The following is an 11,767-nucleotide window of genomic DNA, read 5'->3' as shown; positions in this document are numbered from 1 at the left end:
GGCCCGCGTAGGGCCCCCGCGGCCCAGAGCGGCGCGCCGCCGCCCGACTCCTTCCTCCTCCCGCGCACCCGAGCGCCCGCCGCTTCCTTCGCTGGCTCCGGCCACCGGGAGCCGCGCCGACGCCGCCCTTCGCAAACTCCGGCCGCCCGAGGCGCCCGGGAGCCGCCGGCCGCCACCGACGCTGTCCGACCCCGTGCCAACGCCGACGAGCACCGCGGCCACTCCGGCCATCCCCGCCCCCGTGCCTACCTCCTCCTCCGTCGGCCGAATCCAACGCCGGCGAGTAGTCCGGCCATCCTCGGAGTTCGTGCCGCTGCTACAGTGGATCTGGATCTGAGATCCAAAACGAGGGTTGACTTTTTTCCTAACCCTAGTTTATTTGCTCCTGTTCATCATGTCGTATCCCCGCATCCGTAGCTCCATTTTGGGCATATAGCATATCAAAATGTTCACCTCAGAGAGTACATCATTTCATTCCATTGCATCATTTTCATTTGAGTTCATCTTGATGCCCGGAATGCTGTTAGAAGAGTGCTACTTGAGATATTGTCAGATCTGCTGCTCCATTTAGATATTTGTCATTTTTGCCATGATTATTGTGTGCATGATATGCCCATGAGCTCTACATGTGTTTTGTTAAGGGTTTTGCCATCTTTCCAGAGGTGCAACCCATGTATTTTTTGATGTGTGTGGTGACTAGCACAAGCTTGCAAAGTGAGGCACTTGGTAATGCTGATTTCAGGGACTTAGCATTTCCACAAAGTCCTTGAGCTGTTTATCTCATATGGCCATATGTTCATGTTGTTTCCTAGTGATCCGTGCCTCTTTTGAGGATGATCAGTAAGGATGTTTTGTTAATATTGGAGTGCTCTATCCATCCATGTCTTTGTTTGCAATTATGGAGCATCCTAGCTTGAGCCAATCGAGCTCTACTTTTGCTATTTCGTGAATCTGGGCAGATTGTCTACTTGTTAGCGATTTTGCCAATGATGTTGTAGTTGATCCGTGCATGATATGTTCTTGTTCTTGCCATGTCTAGCTTGTATTTTGTGTATTCTTGATGGGTGTATGCTTAGCTCGTCATGACTTGCTCTATAGCGAGTGCATCGAGCTCGTAAACATGCCTACTTGATATCTGTTTCAGCATGTTCCAGTTTTCACAAAGTCTAAGAACTGATTATGTTTTTTGCCATGTTCACATGCTTGCAAATGTATTTTCTGATACCTTTTGGCGCAAGGTCACTAAGGGACTTTTGTTAAGCTCTTTGAGTAGCACCATGCCATGCTTTAAATTGCCATGTTCAGGTCCTGTAGCATATAGTTTTCATATTCCGAAGAGTGCTATCTGATCTGAAATTCCAGACAAGTGTTAATTTCACTAAGTCTGAGATCTGTTTGTCAAATGCATTTTTGCCATGCTTGTTTGAACCTGTTAATGGATGAATTGGCCGTAGCTCAGTGCTAGACTTTTGTTAAGCATCTTGAATGCATCCCTGCCATGTATTTTGTTGCCATGTTTGGGTGCTGTAGCATGTTCATCTTGTTGCATTTAGATGGCTACTTGCTGTAAATCGCAGACCGGTGCCATATTTGAATTGCTTGCCATTTCCAAACCGTAACTCCGATTCCGGCGTTCTTTATATCGTTTTCGAGCAATTTCATCTCATCTTTCCAGTGGCATACTTGGAATTCCAAGTTGAGGCCAGGTTCATGCATTCCCTGTCACATCTTGCATATGCATCCCGCATCGCATCCCGCATAGCATATCATCTTTCCATCATATTGTTTGAGCCTTGCACATGGTTGATTGTGTCCTTGTTGCTTGTTTGTCTTGTTTGGGTAGAGCCGGGAGACGAGTTCGCTAACGAGGAGCCCATTGAGTTTCCTTTCGAGGATCCAGTCAACTCTGACAACATTGCAGGCAAGATGATCATACCCTCGAAATCACTACTATCTTTGCTTTGCTAGATGCTCGCTCTTTTGCTATGCCTATGCTACGATGCCTACCACTTGCTTATCATGCCTCCCAAATTGCCATGTTCAGCCTCTAACCCGCCATGTCCTAGCAAACCTTTGATTGACTATGTTACCGCTTTGCTCAGCCCCTCTTATAGCGTTGCTAGTTGCAGGTGAAGATTGGAGACCGTTCCTTGTTGGAACATTATTTCCTTGTTGTGATATCATTATATTGCCATGTTATCTTAATGCATCTATATACTTGGTAAAGGGTGGAAGGCTCGGCCTCTCGCCTAGTGTTTTGTTCCACTCTTGCCGCCCTAGTTTCCGTCATATCGGTGTTATGTTCCCGGATTTTGCGTTCCTTACGCGGTTGGGTTATAATGGGAACCCCTTAATAGTTCGCCTTGATTAAAGCTTTTCCAGCAATGCCCAACCTTGGTTTTACCATTTGCCACCTAGCCTCTTTTTCCCTTGGGTTTCCGGAGCCCAAGGGTCATCTTATTTAAACCCCCCCAGGCCAATGCTCCTCTGAGTGTTGGTCCACCTGTTAGCTGCCGGTGGCCACCAGGGGCAACTCTGGGTTGGCCTACCCGTACCTAAGACAATCTGAGTGTGCCCTGAGAACGAGATATGTGCAGATCCTATCGGGATTTGTCGGCACATTCGGGCGGTGTTGCTGGATTTGTTTTAACCTGTCGAAGTGTCTTGAAGAACCGGGATACCGAGCCTGATCGGAACGTCTCGGGAGGAGGTCTATTCCTTCGTTGACCATGAGAGCTTGTCATGGGCTAAGTTGGGACTCCCCTGCAGGGATTTGAACTTTCGAAAGCCGTGCCCATGGTTATGGGCAGATGGGAATTTGTTAATGTCCGGTTGTAGATAACTTGAACCTTAACTTAATTCAAATGAATCAACAGTGTGAGTTACCGTGATGGTCTCTTCTCGGCGGAGTCCGGGAAGTGAACACGTAGTTGGAGTAATGCTTGCGCAGGTTGTCCTCTAGTTACTCGTTCGCGCTTTGCCTCCTCTTCTCGCTCTCTTTTCCGAACAGGTTAGCCACCATATATGCTAGTCGCTTGCTGCAGCTCCACATATTTTACCTTGCCTTACCTATAAGCTTAAATAGTCTTGATCGCGAGGGTGCGAGATTGCTGAGCCCCTGTGGCTCACTGATTACTTCCAAGCTAGATGCAGGGCCTAATGATTCCGCTCTAGGTGACGCGCTTGAGCTCAAGTGGGAGTTCAACGAGGACTCTCAACGATACTACGTGTCTTTCCCTGATGATCAGTAGAGGTGCCCAGTTGGGGGTGATCGGGACCGTGTCGCATGTTGGGTTATCTTTTATTTTGGCGCCGTAGTCGGGCCATGAGTGTTGGAATGATGTAATGTTATTTATGTACTTGATTGACGTGGCGAGTGTAAGCCAACTATGTTATCTCCCCTTTTATTATCTATATTACATGGGATGTTGTGAAGATTGCCTAACTTGCGACATTGCTTTCAATGCGATTATGCCTCTAAGTCGTGCCTCGACACGTGGGAGATATAGCCGCATCGAGGGCGTTACACTCTAACACCCCCAACATATTTTTGAAGGCAGGAGTATCGCGTCCACACAAGCACAAATTCTTCAACAGCGGCATAATGCAAGCACAAATTCTTCAGCAACGGCATAGTGTAAGAGAAGGCGAGGAAAAAACCAGGTTGGCTTGAGGAAGACAATGCAATTTGGTAGACTAGTTTTAGTTGCTGCATCAATTGCATGTCTGGTTGAGACAGCTGAGTCGCAACTTAGAGAACACACAGTCCTCACACCTCTTCCAGTCACTCGTGGTTAGTCTTCAAGGTAGACTTTCAAAACCTTCATACTTGTTCACCGGCACATCATAATGACTATTGATGTACTTAGATCTTGATGCCTAATCGTCTGAAAGAATGATAATCTTCAAAGGTAAAAGATGTAGGATCACACAGATCAATCTCTTCAGTGATGCTCAATCACTTTGGCTCTAGACTTTTCTTCACACAGGATTCTCTCAAAGTCATTAAAGGATGGGTTGCTCTCAAATGACATGTGTCAAGTTCTCTCGGAGCAGCCAACCACCAAGTGGTTGTGGAGGGCGTCTATTTATAGCCAGGGTACAACCCGACATGAATTGTCATAAATGCCCTTCTCTGATTCGACCGTTGTCAGGATAAAGATCCACTCGTCAGTTGGCACGCGGTGCATCAACGGTCGGAATTTGAACTCTCAAATTCGTCGCGGCACTCAATTTCCTCACTTTTAGGCAGATTGCACTGGCGATCTACTAACTCCTCAGTGTGAGCGACCAGATGAACTTCGTCACTATCACTAGCAAATGCGTCAGCTGTACTGGAGATTTCCAAAGGCTTCACTCGAAGCGGCTTTTGTGTATGGGTTTGAGTAGGTTTGAGCATCACTTTGGAAATGTGAAATATGTTTCATCTAGACCCCCTTTAACAGTACGGTTTTTCTTGTGATTCAAAGAAGAAGAAAAGAAACTATGAAAACAGAAGTCTTCAAGCTTCAAAGTCTTCACATCAATTTCTTCAAAGGCCATACCAATTTCATCACTTGAAGAAATCCATTTTTAGGGGTCATCTTCCATGTGTTAAACCAAATCTTTTGGGAACCTATTTGTCTTCAATACTCCAAAATCACTAAGGGGCACTTGATGCACTTACAATCTCCCCTTTTTTGGTGATTGATGACAAATTGGTTAGGATTTCAACGGGAGTAAAAATAATTGAAGTGTAAGTACAGAGTTGGAAGAAACTGGTTACAAGATATTGAGGAACTCCCCTTGAAGATGTGCATATGAGGAATTTGCTTTGGATTACAAAATGCACATGGCAGGTTGAAATTGTGGAGATCTCCCCTTATATCTTGGAATCCAATCATGCATGATCACAAGATATTTGAAGAATATGAATGCATGATGAAAGTTGGTGTCTAACGAAATTGTGCATGCATGAGCAGATATATTTAACATTAGAGCATGCGCATCAAATGTAGCAAAAGAATCATACGACCAACAGTTATTAAGTTACAACTCATTAAAGAGCACATCTAGAAAAGTTCAAGAGTTGCAACTTAAGCAAAAACAACCCATATAACGACCCGCTTGAAGACTAACTCAGACTTCTCCCCTTTTCTCATCAAATGACCAAAAGGTGAGGAATTTGAGGACTAACGCCTCTGAAGAAAAACATCAAGGAGAGGTCGAGGAAGCGCCAGCATTGTGTGGATCGCGCGGTGCAGAAGGACCAACAACAGTGTCTTCAACATCTTCATTTTCATCAGTGGAGCATGATGAAGATTTTGAGCCGGCATCAGGAGGAACTTGAGTTTTCTTGAACTTCTTCCTTGGTGGTTCGGCCCAGTAAAAGTTCATTTGAAATTCCTCAGCAGCAAGTTCTTCATCGGATTTGAGGTGCGAGAGTATGGCCCATGATTTGTCGAATATCTCATGAAGATAGTAGCGGTTTTTGTGCACGATGTTATGTGTCACAGTCATGTTGGCATGTATAGTAGCAATCTGACCCTTAACCCAACGATGGTTCTTGTCAACTTTCTGATGAAGACTGATAAGCAGCTCACGGTCAGCCATGACACGTGGCGCTTCGGGAGAAGTGGATGGCCGTGAAGCTTTTGCTGCAGTATCTTGGCTAGCAGATTCATCAGCATTGGAGCTAGAAATAGGCTGATAGAATTGTCCATCAAGGGGACGAATTCCTTCATCAATGACATTCTTGGCTTTGCCAGGTACAGTGGACAGGGTGCTTTGGATAATTTCAACTTTAGGTAGAAAACTCAAGTGATTATGACGATCAGCCTTGTAGTGGATTGAAGACCGGGATATGATGAATCTCATAATCCATGGTGCATATGGCTTTAATTGAAAAGGATACTGAGTGACACTGACCAAAGTCCTCATAAAGAAATCATGAATGTTGATGGGAGTTCCATGAATGATGTGGAACAACAAGTTCTTCATAACTCCCACAACTTCTTCAGTGTTGGAATTGTGGCCTCTGATCGGACTGAGGGTCTTTGCCAAAATGCGATAGACAGTCTTCGGTACATAAAGCAGATCCTTCACTAGGAAGGTTGTCCCTGGAGCATTTCCTTCAGCCATTGGCTTCATGAGCATGTGCATCAGATTGTTGGGCAGTTCAGGTTCTTCATATATTCTCCTTGCTTCTTGGGGTGGATCAACTGGAAGAGCACGAAGTAATTCGTCAATCGATGCTTTGTAGTGAGTGTTTTCACTCATCCAGTCTAGAGCCCAAGTTGCAGTGTCGTCAACTTTGCCAGAAAAGTGTACAATTTAATACAATTGAAGAATTAGCTCTTCATTCCAATTGTAGATGTCAGTGCATAAATTGAGTAGACTTGTATCGCGAAGAACAACTAGAACTAGCCAGGAGCATGAAATTGACTCCATATCCACATGAGGAATATGGCGATGCGAGAATACTTTCTTCTTGTAGAAGAGGAGCGAAGCATATAAACTCATCTGCATCCTTGTCCAGAAGCGTAGGCACCTTGTCGGTGTCAAAACCGGCGGATCTCGGGTAGGGGGTCCCGAACTGTGCGTCTAGGCCGGATGGTAACAGGAGGCAAGGGACATGAAGTTTTACCCAGGTTTGGGCCCTCTCGATGGAGGTAAAACCCTACGTCCTGCTTGATTAATATGGATGATATGGGTAGTACAAGAGTAGATCTACCACGAGATCAGAGAGGCTAAACCCTAGAAGCTAGCCTATGGTATGATTGTTGATGTGTATGTTGTCCTACGGACTAAAACCCTCCGGTTTATATAGACACCGGATAGGGTTAGGGTTACATAGATTCGGTTACAATGGTAGGAGATCTTCATATACGTATCGCCAAGCTTGCCTTCCACGCCAAGGAAAGTCCCTTCCGGACGCGGGACGGAGTCTTCAGTCTTGTATCTTCATAGTCCAGGAGTCCGGCTGAAGGTATAGTTCGGCTATCCGAACACCCCCTAATCCAGGACTCCCTCAGTAGCCCCTGAACCAGGCTTCAATGACGACGAGTCCGACGCGCAAATTGTCTTCGACATTGCAAGGCGGGTTCCTCCTCCAAGTACTTCATAGAAGATTTTAAACACAAAGATAGTGTCCGGTTCTGCAAAATAAGTTTTCCACATATTGCCATAGAGAGAATAATATTTACACAAATCTAATCTGCTGACGCATTCCGTGGTGCGACACACCATTCCCAAGCCTTTATTCGAACCATTTTACTGTCCCATCTTAGCGTGTTATGCGAGGCGGTTTCCTTGGCACGTCTTGTTAAAGCAGAGATCGTGTCCCCTTATTCCGGGATTCTCATCAATACGGGCGTGGGTAACCCAACCGTGCCATTGATCACGGCGCTTGGAGATAAGCGAGTTTTACCAGGCCGGTGGGGACACGTAGTTGCGTCCACCCATATAAGGGGATAAGGATCCACCTTTTCACCCACGCCTTCTTCCTCCTTTGCCTATCCATTCTTGTGCACTCGAGCTCCAGCGCCCAAGTCCGCACTACCACCTCAACCTTCTCCAGTCATGTCCGGAGTGGGAGGCAAGTGGATGGTCTCCTCCGTCACGGAGGGACACATCAAAAAGCTGAGGAAGGCCGGATATCTGGCTAGCGACATCGCGCACCGGCTTCCCGAAAAGGGGCAGCTCATCCCCACTCCTAGGCCCCATGAGAGGGTGGTATTCCTCCCCCATTTCCTCCGCGGATTGGGCTTCCCTCTGCATCCATTTGTCCGGGGGCTCATGTTCTACTACGGCCTAGATTTCCATGATCTGGCCCCATTTCGGCCTATGGCTTAAGACTTTCAACGTCAAGCCAAAGGTGGTGCGCGGCAGCTAGGCGGAGTGCGGCGGTGCCATGGTTGGCAAGATGGCCAACGTCCTGTGGCTCGAGGGCTCCTTTGTGGAGACCCTGAAGGGGTGGCAATCATGGTGGTTTTATGTCACCGAGCCGCACGACGCCGAATGGGTCGCACCCCCTAAGTTTCGATCTGGCCCCCCTACGCGGCTCACGTCCTGAAAAGAGACAGGCCTGTCGTGGGGTAAAAAAGGAGAGCTGATCGGACTGGACAAGAAGCTCAGACTTGTCAATGTAGTCCAGGTTATGCTCATCCACTTGATCCTCCCATGCCAACAACGGGCTTTCAACCTGTGGGAGTTCGACCCGGCGCGGCACCAGACTCTGAACAGGCTCTTCGACACGATGTACGAAGATGCCTAGAAGGTGCTTTTCAAGGGCGCCGAGGCTCCCGCATCTGCTACTGAGGATCGCGGATTCAGTGCGCAGCGCCACGCTCTCGCGGTAAGCTGTTTTTTCCTTTTAAAGGGTGTCAGTTTTTCATAGTTTGACTCTATGCGGGATCTAAACTCCCTTACCTTTGACAGGATTGGCAGGTGACGCCCGAACAGATCAACTGTCCGGCTCCTTTGCCCGAAGGCCCAGCGGACGCTCACTTGGCGAAGCTGCTGGTTCCGGCACCTATGTGGTGCCGGAGAAGAAGGTCAAGAAGAAGGCCACGGGGACTCGAAAGAGTGCTCGACGCCCGGAGGTGTCGGATTCATCATCCGACGAATCCAAGACGCACTCCTCTCGTGAAGACGAGGAGGAGGAAGAAGAGACCCCTCCCCCTCCAGCGGGGGAAGGGAAGAAAAGGAAGGCCGCCCTCTCTGAGGAGGCCGGAGGGTCCAAGAAGGGGAAAACCCTTCCTCCGGACTACTCCGCCGACGCCGACGACGGCGGAGATGAGTGGCAGCCCAGGGCCAAGCCCCTGGCAAAATCATAAGTATCCGGATACCGGAGTAATTCATAGTATTCGTTTATTGCTCAGCTTTCCCTTATGTCGAATATGCTTATGCAGCCCACCCAAAGACCGGCTCGACGTGTCGTCGAGCGGCTCACTGGACTCGTCGGAGGTGAACTCGCTTCCGACGGCTTCCTCCCCCCGCCCCACGGACGACACCGAGGTGTTGTCCCAATAGGTTCCAAGCAAGGAGGAGGTGGTCCCGGAGGCGCCGCAAGGCGACCTCCCGGACTCCAGGAGTAAAGGGGATGAAACCCCCAGGGCTCCAAGTCCGGCTCTAGGCTGGACACCGCTTCGGAACCTTCAAAGGTTCCAGAGTCCGGCGGGGGACCTCCTTCCAAGAGGAGCAAGTCCATCGTGCCGGCGGCCTCCGTCCAACCGGAGGCGCCGGACAATATGCTGGAGGCGCTCCAAGGTGCCTCCATCGACGAGGAGCACCGCGCTATTATGAGTGCGGTGGTCCAGAAGGTTCAGCCCGCAAAAAACGGACCGACTGAAGCTTGTACTAGCCTTTTGACAGGCTTCAAGGTAAGTAAAGAAAGTGTAAATAATAGTACCGCATAGACAGTAGCCCCTGATGCTCTGTTTGGCGTTTGGGAAGAAAAGCCGAATAGAGGATCAAATAGAATTCGCCGGAGTCTAACAAAAATGAGTCAATATGCATGTGCAGGCTACCCTGCTTGCGTCCGCTGCACTGACTGCGGAAGTGGACACGCTAAAGCAGGACCTCGAAAGGTCCGAGCAAGAGCTCGAGTGTGCCAAGAAGCAGCTCGAGGACAATGAAGGTAAGAAATACCTTGCTAAAAAAAAATATATATAAAAGGTGCAATTGCAAAAACTGACAGGATTATCGTGGCTATTGTAGGGGCCACGTCTGAGGTGGCGACCCTTAAGCAAGCGCTGGATGAGGCCGAGAAGAATTCGGCCTCAGAGCGCACCGAGCGGGAGAAGTATGAGGCCGAGGTTGGCAAGGTGCGGCAAGAGCTCCAGGCTCTCATGGAAAAACATGAGAGTTTGGAGCGTGACTCGAAGACGCAAGCGTCCGAGCTTGCGGTGGCTATTGAGAATGCCAAATCTGCCAAGGCCGAATCCCAGAAGACCCTCCAGGAGTTGGATGAGGTGAAGAAGATAGAGGCGGGTAAGGCATTCTTTATGCAAAGTAAACACATAAACGTGAGTTACTTGATACTTACCCGAATTCGGAGCTCTCCAGGAGCGTTCGCAGATCTCCCTTGGAGTGTGTCCGATGCCACCACATTCTATCGAGCCGAGGAGGGCAGCTCGACGGAGAAGGTGTTCTGGTCTCAGTACGCTGAGGCCGGACACCCCGTGCCCCTGAGCGACCAGCTGAAGCCACTGGTCGAGCTCCACAAGGCGGCCAAACAGGCCATGAAGGGCCTCATAGTTTGGCTGTGGCCTGGAGAGGCTCTGCCTGGGAGCTATTTCGGGCTGGTGCGGCGGCTTGTGGAGGCCTGTCCAAGGCTTGAAGACATCAAGCGCTCTGTCTACATTGAAGGTGCCCGTAGGGCCCTTGCCCGTGCTAAGGTGCACTGGGGCAAGCTGGATGCGAAGAAGCTTGTGAAGGACGGGCCACCGCCAGGGAAAGAGCATCGCAAGCCCGAGAATTATTATAAGGATGTTTTGAAGGGTGCCCACCTTGTTGCGGATGAATGTACCAAGGATGTATTTTTTGAGTAAAACCCGCTCGTGTTATCGTGTGCGCTGAGAACTTGTTCATATGCCCTAAGCAATGCTGCTTGAATTTAAAATATTACCTTCTGTGCGGCTGCTTATCAATACTGAGAGATGGCGAGTCGTCGGCTTCTGCCCCCTTGCCTCTAGTGCTGGGGTGTTCGGGGATAAACCTAGGCGCTCTTTTTCCCATATTTGGGTCCTTCGAGGGAGGCGCTCAGCCCGACGAACGAGGCAATCGGACTATAATGCGTGAACACTCTCACTTAGCCATAGAATTCTATAATTTTAAATTTCGGCGAAGCCCCTAGTATTCGGAAGACCAAGTTCGGGGTGCTATCCACGCCTTGGCCAGACAGAGCCGACTCCTCGCCCTAAGCGGCATAAGTCTTTAGGGACTCGAAAAAACCTCTCGAACAGCGACCAGCTCTCGCTTCATCATGACAGTCAGTTTTAGCTTTCTCCACTGAGGTGCTCGGCCCAGCTCAACTGGGGCACAATCGCAGTGGTTCTCCTAGTGCTACCTTAGCCGATATAGCGGAACGTAAGGCACCAAAACATAGGAGCCGGGCAAACCCAACTATTGACCCAAGACATGATTCGGAGCTGATGCATATAGTGCTATAAGTTCGGGGTGCCGCACTTGTGAAAGTGTTCGGACTTCTCACACCATATTGATGGGTGCTAAAAGCCCCTGACGTATTTTGGCCATACCAAGTTGTACGGGTGCAATATGTCGTTAAGGAACATTTATTTATAAAAAGATAATGCGAAAAATAGACAAAAGCTATGCATTGTTTTTTTTTAAAATAGCTGCGATCAAAGCAGAACGATACAAATAATGCGATAAGCAAAAGGTTGGACTATTTAACATGTCCACTCCAAGGGCAAGCTGCGAAATAGTATGCGAAACAGGTATACTGCTCGTGATAGAGACCACCTGGGATTTCCGTAATGCGGCATGGCTTGTCTGCTTCCCTGGTCCTTGCATCGTTTGTGCGGCAATTGAACTGCCGAACAGGCCTTCCGAAGAGTAGAGTCCTGGAAGTAAGAGAAAAGTAAAAAAAATCGGCAGCCCCTGGTGCGGTTTAAGCCGTTTTTTGGGCGTGCCGTGATGGTGCCCCTCCCCCTATGCCCATGGTATTTCCAGAGCGTATTTATGGACGCGAAGTACTGGCGTCGCCTTTTTGCAAGGGTTGGGGTTGGGGCCGCATTGCTACGCCTGCTCGGAACATGCCAGG

The sequence above is a fragment of the Triticum dicoccoides genome, chromosome 6A (genome assembly GCF_002162155.2).
Source record: "Triticum dicoccoides isolate Atlit2015 ecotype Zavitan chromosome 6A, WEW_v2.0, whole genome shotgun sequence".
NCBI lineage: Eukaryota > Viridiplantae > Streptophyta > Magnoliopsida > Poales > Poaceae > Triticum > Triticum dicoccoides.
The sequence above is the reverse complement of the archived record's forward strand: the minus strand, read 5'-3'. Positions refer to the sequence as shown.